This window comes from Ceratosolen solmsi, unplaced genomic scaffold (genome assembly GCF_000503995.2).
Source record: "Ceratosolen solmsi marchali unplaced genomic scaffold, CerSol_1.0 scaffold6, whole genome shotgun sequence".
Lineage (NCBI taxonomy): Eukaryota > Metazoa > Arthropoda > Insecta > Hymenoptera > Agaonidae > Ceratosolen > Ceratosolen solmsi.
This window is the reverse complement of record NW_011948414.1, coordinates 4248562-4255185: the sequence shown is the minus strand read 5'-3', so window position 1 is coordinate 4255185 and position 6624 is coordinate 4248562.

Sequence of the window (6624 nt, the reverse complement as noted above, 5' to 3'; positions counted from 1 at the left end):
CTTTGTAATTATATAAATTCGATATATCGTGCCTGTATCCAAATATACATTTTGTCTAAGCGATTATTGTTCACGGACGAACGGGCCGTAGTCGAAGGATAGGGACAGCCTTTGTAGAATCTTAGGGACTTTTTGCTATAACCTTAGATGATTAGCGAAGAGAGAGAGAGAGAGAGAGAGAGAGAGAGAGGTGTACAAGTGGAAGGGGGATGAATTAACAAATTTACTGTGCAATTAGGAGGTGATGCCCTTTGTTTATTGATTGATTGTTTCGATTGCATGTGCATAACTTTTATTATTCTCGTCAATCTGCGACTATGCAATACTTTTGAGTGTGCGCGCGCATACGCATGAGTTGACTGGGTGGGTACGTTTGAGCGTATGTGTATCGCGATGAAAAATAAGTCGAATTTTAAAGCGAGCAATCAATCGGTCACCTCGACAAATATAAAATAATTAACAGACGGAACACTGCCTCGAATTCGTAATTAACGTATCGGTATCCCCTTTCCTTTTATTCTACGAAGCTCGAGCGAATCATTTTCCAGCCGTCCGACAAGTAAATACAAATGTGTATATAATTTTTTCTCATCCTCGTGGAGCTTACGTTTTCTTGTTCCAACCAAGATGAAGAAAAATTGTATATCTACTCCCGAGGGGTGGGTGGGCGGGGCACGAATAAGAACAACAACAACAACAACAACAACAACAAAAAACAACAACGAGCCTTTCCTTTTAAGGTGCCAATTGACGACGAATTTAGTTTCTTTTTTTCTTTATGTTTTTTTTATTATTATTTTTTTTTTTTTTCGGGGGAAAAAGAAAAAATACCATTATTTCGATCTGATACGGTTAAACAACGAGAATAAAGGAAGTAACATGTACGAATACTCGTTTGGGTTTTGCAGAAGAACTTGGAATTTGCAATTTCTCTGATCTCACTATACCTGTTTGTCTTATAATAAGCGTAAACAACTTATTGAAAACTGTAAGTAATGCAAAGACACTTAGGTACGTGTTGGTGTACTTTAAACAAAATAATAATAATAATAATAAACGAAAAAACAGAAGGCTTCTCTTTAAAAAAAAAAAAAAAAAAAAAAAAAAAAAAAAAAAAAAAAAAAACCAAAACAAACAAAAAAACTAGAAAAAAAGGATAAAACGGCTTGCAAAGAAGACGACGTACAAATGCGTCAACACTGTGACTTTTAAAATATTGATATTCGCGAAAAAAACGGGGGCAGTGTGTATAAAGTTATGTAGAAAGGAGATTATATAAGTATATCATAGAAAAATTCAACAAAATAAAAAAAAAAACATTGCAAACAAGCGTACTTTGTGTATTATCAATTTTTTGCTCTCCGAGATGGTAAATGAGAATAATAATGTGGATAATGATATCGAGAGAAAGAGAAAATAAAGATATAAACGGGGTAGAGAGAAAGATAGATAGAGATAGATAGATAGAGAGAGAGAGAGAGAGAGAGAGAAAGAGATACTCGTCCTACAATGTAAATATCGATTGCTATAAATATATATATATATAAATATATAAATATATAAATAGTATACATAAGTCGCATCTACATATACATATTATAAATACGGAAGAATAGAAGCATTAGGATTTACTAAAGTAAGGGATTTAAAGAAAAATAAAAACCAACAACACTCCAGCAACCAGCGGAAAGATGCACCATATACACATTTAGGTAGTTAGCTTATTCTCATTATTGATAAAATCGTAACTTTGGTAGTCTATTTTCAAACAAGAATTAATTTAATTGATAATCGTCAATAAACGACGCATGCATAATGAAATTACGACAAAGTACATCAATAATTTTTTAATTAATGCTGTTTGTAGATAATCTAAGAATTAAAAAAAAATACATGAAGATGTATTCATTTTATTATTATTATTATTATTATTATTATTATTATTTTATTTTTATTATTTTGATTCTTATTAAATAATAAGCTATCATCTATAATTATATTATTATTATTATTAATTAATTAATTAATTAATTAATTAATTATTAATTATTAATTATCATCCGATCATTATTGTCATTGATTAATTAAATTACAAAAAATATGATATTTAAATGTTTAAATGTTGTCGAACATGGCGAGAACTGGAGAGAGTAATACAAAAAAAAAAAATTGAGCGCTCTTAGACGTTTTATTAATTATTATCATAAAATGAAATGGTTAGAAAAGTAGATATGGTTGAAGCGGTGATGATGATGATGATGAGAAGGAGGAGGAGGAGGAGGAGGGGGAGGAGAAATAAAAGTAGTAGGAGAGTGCGAGAGATGTCGATTATGTGTACGGATGTGTGTGCGTATGTTCGGTGCAACTCTGTGGAAAAAATGAATTAATAAGTAGTAGAAACAAAAATGATGCAGAACCGCGATGAAAAATGTGTTCGATCCGTGGCGTGCGTGCATGCGTTGTTTTCTCACGCGAAATACTAAAAGGAAATAGACGAACGGATGAAAATCATGATGCTGTGTATTGGGGGTCGGATAATGGTTAATAAGTGAAAGAGGGATGACGGTCGATTTATTTATTTATTTTTTTTTTTCTTTCCTTTTTTTAACACTTCTTAACGACACGTCAATTTTGTTTTCAATCGATACCACACGGGCAAATGCCGTCGCCCGTCTAACGAAATCTGCCCATTATTTATAAATTTGTAATTGCGTTCTTAAACGTATTACGAACCTCGACTGTCGCGATGGTCAAGGCTCTTCCATTGGCTGCAATTCGAATTTCGTGCCAGCGATTTGCAATTGTAGTGAAAGAAAGAAAAAATTCGAATTGGATCCACGACGGGAGATTTTCTTAGACGGCGTAGGCGAGGCTCATCGCGATTAGACGCCATTAGCAAACGATATTGCTCTACAGAAATGGAGTTAATTTGCGAATCACCCAAGTGAGACGAGGAGGCAAAGCCCTCCTCCTCCCGCGACTCCCACTGCTCCCCACAAACAAGAGACGAATAACAACAATAAAACAAACAAACAAACAAACAACTTCCCCAGTGTCTTTAGCTGACCCTCGAAGGAATAATAACAAACCATTGCGAAAGACCGTCCCCCCATAATCATGGTAGTTCAATTGTGAAACCGCGGGCCGGCGGGTCTGAGTATAATTTTTTGTACTGTGTAAATGTAAGAACATACGTTTGAATAAGAAAAATGTTTATATTATGAAAAAAAAAAAAAACAAAAAAAAAACAAAAAAAAAATGATGTTGCTTTTGTTCGTTTTACCCATACCAACGCGACTCTATAGTTCATAAGTGTAAATAAATTCAATTTTCTGATTTAGTAATAAATGTTGGATACTTTTTTTTTTCATTTACGAAACAGCAGCATTCGACACATATTCAACAAGTCTATACGACGAAAAGGTCTGAAAAAGCACCCCGTGTCTTACAATTTTATTACTTACTCGTACTAGTCAACCATTCGTCCTTATCCCTCGTCTCCATAATCTTCCATCCGTCGGTCTTCCCTTTACTTCTTCACTTAAGCCGATTCTCATTGTAATCGTTGGTGAGCGATAAATTGGCAACTTTCGAACGGACGATTAAAAAAATGTTGTTTCATTCGCTTATCATTCACGTCATCGAGAGCTCTCGATTTGGCGAGATTGCGCGCGTAAAAGTACCCGATGCTAGTCCGGGATGGGTGGGAATAGATATGAGGACTGGGCTCGTTATAAAAAAATATAGAAGAGGTTACGGAAGAGTTTTGGGGCTTTTTGAGGTGACTAATGGAGGTTGGATCCGACTACCTCCTCATTCGCGATTTCGATCGTCACTTTGTAAGATTCTCTACTAAGCTTGGCACTTCCTCGCAATATTTCGTCAAATTGAGGGCGAGCGAGATATATATATATATATATATATATATATATATATATATATAGAATGACACATATTATTCTTGTCCGGATATAAAAATATTTTCAATCACACTTGTTGCGCGCACGTGATCCATGTACATTGTTCATACTCACATTTCTGCTCCTTCCCACGCACTTTCTAACTACCCACCTCACAATTATGAGACATCAGCGTGAAAGTAGCATTAGTTGGAGGAAAGGCTGAAAGAAAACAAACGTCTGATACACCAAGTAATTAATATTGATTTGAAATTAATGTGTCAACCATGTTGCGTATGTGGAATGTGAGCTGTAGCGACGACTATATACATATGTTATGTACAATACATTAGCCCGCAGTACATGTAGTTTTAACATTAAATAAAAAACCTTTCTTCAATGCACGTTTCGTTCGTTATAATTTTTACAAATTGCGTGTGTATATATTGTCATTGATATTTGTAATTTGCTTAATGCCTGTATATTTTGACAATGCGACACTTTTATTTCCAATTGAAATAAATAATATATTAAATGAATAAACATAAATTTGAAACTAACACCGATCTTGATTTATTCATCTCTGTAATCGCCAATAAGTTAATTATTCTCCATTGCACGCGAGAATAATCATTAGTTAATCAAGCGGCCGAATACCCACTCTCGCATGGCTTACGAATCTCCATCTTCTTCGATCCAAGGGAATTAATTTTTATCGCGTCTGTACTTTTTGTCACGCCACTAGACTATCCTCAATTAATAAATCTACGACGCTTCGTCTCTCTTATCGTCTTCTGACGCCTATTCTCTTTTCTTCTATTTTACCCCAGTGCGTGGGAGATTGGGGGGGGGGGGGGGGGGGGGGGGAGGAGGAGGAGGAGGAGAGGAGCATTCACCCCAATCGGGGACAGATAGAATAAGCAAAGACCGTGGAGAAATCAATTGTGGTTAAAGGGCTGGAGTATCGTTGGAATTGAAAATTTAAGCGAAAAGAATTGTGACGCAATGCGAGCTGCTTATCCATATTGAAACGGTCAGACAACACAGAAATATGCAATAATCAAATACGTTTTATTTGATAAATACCCTAGCTTTTATCGATGATGAAAGAAAAAATAAATAAAAATACTCTCCGTTATGTAACGGATCTTGCAATCGAGATAATTGAGGTGAAATATACATTGTTATTGGTACATAAAGAGCTGCGATCTCTTTTACCTTTTATTACGATAGAATACAGTAATCTTGTATGTTTAGATTATTTGTTATTGACGGAAAATACTTTAGCACTTTCCGTTAGTATTAACATTTTTTTTTTAAAACACTTGCTCTGCTTAATGTTCGTTGCATAATGCTGCTCATTTCTTTAATTAAACAAGCACACGTGTGCCGCAATTGCACACAGATCTGTGTATTGAAGTTTAAATTTAATTTTGAAAGAAAAAAAAAAAAAAAAAAAAAACACTTTATCAATCGGCGGCTCTTTTTTTTTCTTTCTTTTACATAAAACAAAATTATGGGCTTACCGTACTGCTGAAATTGCATTTAGTATTAAATATTATATTTTAACAGCGATACCATTATTATTATTATTATTATTATTATTATTATTATTATTATTATTATTATCATTATCATTATCATCATCATCATCATTATTATTATTATTATCATCATTATTATTATCATCATTATTATTATTATTATTATTATCGATATAATCGGAGTATTGGTGATATATTGATTTCGTTATAGTAAATGCCCGTCGACGTTCTATAATGAATAATAATAATAAATAATTGAAGTGAATAAAAATAAAAAATTGAAGTGAATTGAAATGAATAATAATAATAAATAATTGAAGGAATTGAAATAATCAAGGATACGTGGTTTTAATAATTTGTCTTTAAAATTATATCATATTGATTCATTCACAAATTTCTAGCATAATATAAGCAAATGATAAAATCGTATAAATATTGTTTACTACGATTATCGACGACGAGTCACCTTAAGAATTCGAAAAAATATTTCTTGTGCATTTTTTACGTTGACAGTTCTACGGAATACGGAGTGAATTTTTTTGTTTTTTTTCTTAGGTAATGAGATTTTAGTAAATTATTATTAATTCCTTTATCCTTAACGTTTCACGCGAAATTTTTCCACTGCCACTTAACTTTTATTGATTTATCAACAAACGCTACCATCATTGAATTTTATACAAAAAATTTTTCTCACCAAGTAACACGACCGCATCGATCTATGAATATTTTGAATCTACATTTTGTCGTCAATAAAATTATTATCAACACGAGCATTGCCATACGAAAGCTACTTTATGGAGTATTTTATAAATCACTCGATCGCTACTCGTTTGACAATCAATTGGGCTAAATGCATTTCCCAAAATTAGTACCGAAAACAAAAAAAAAAAGGCTTAATCTTCGCGAAAAATGTCCGTGAGACTTGGACAGATTAATATTACTGCATTGCGGTGAATACGTAATAGTCGTGAAAGACGAAAAGTGACGAATGAAAGCATAAAATAACCAGAATCTTGTTTTTTTTTTTTGTTTTTGGTATCCCAAACGACGGCTCGGAGACAATCGTGAAAAATTGCTCGTCTTGGGTTATAAACGTTGCGAAAAGATTGCGTTTTTATCGAAAAATAAGAATGAGATAGAGATGGGAGGGGGGGGAAGGGTGGAGGTGGGGGGAGGGAGGG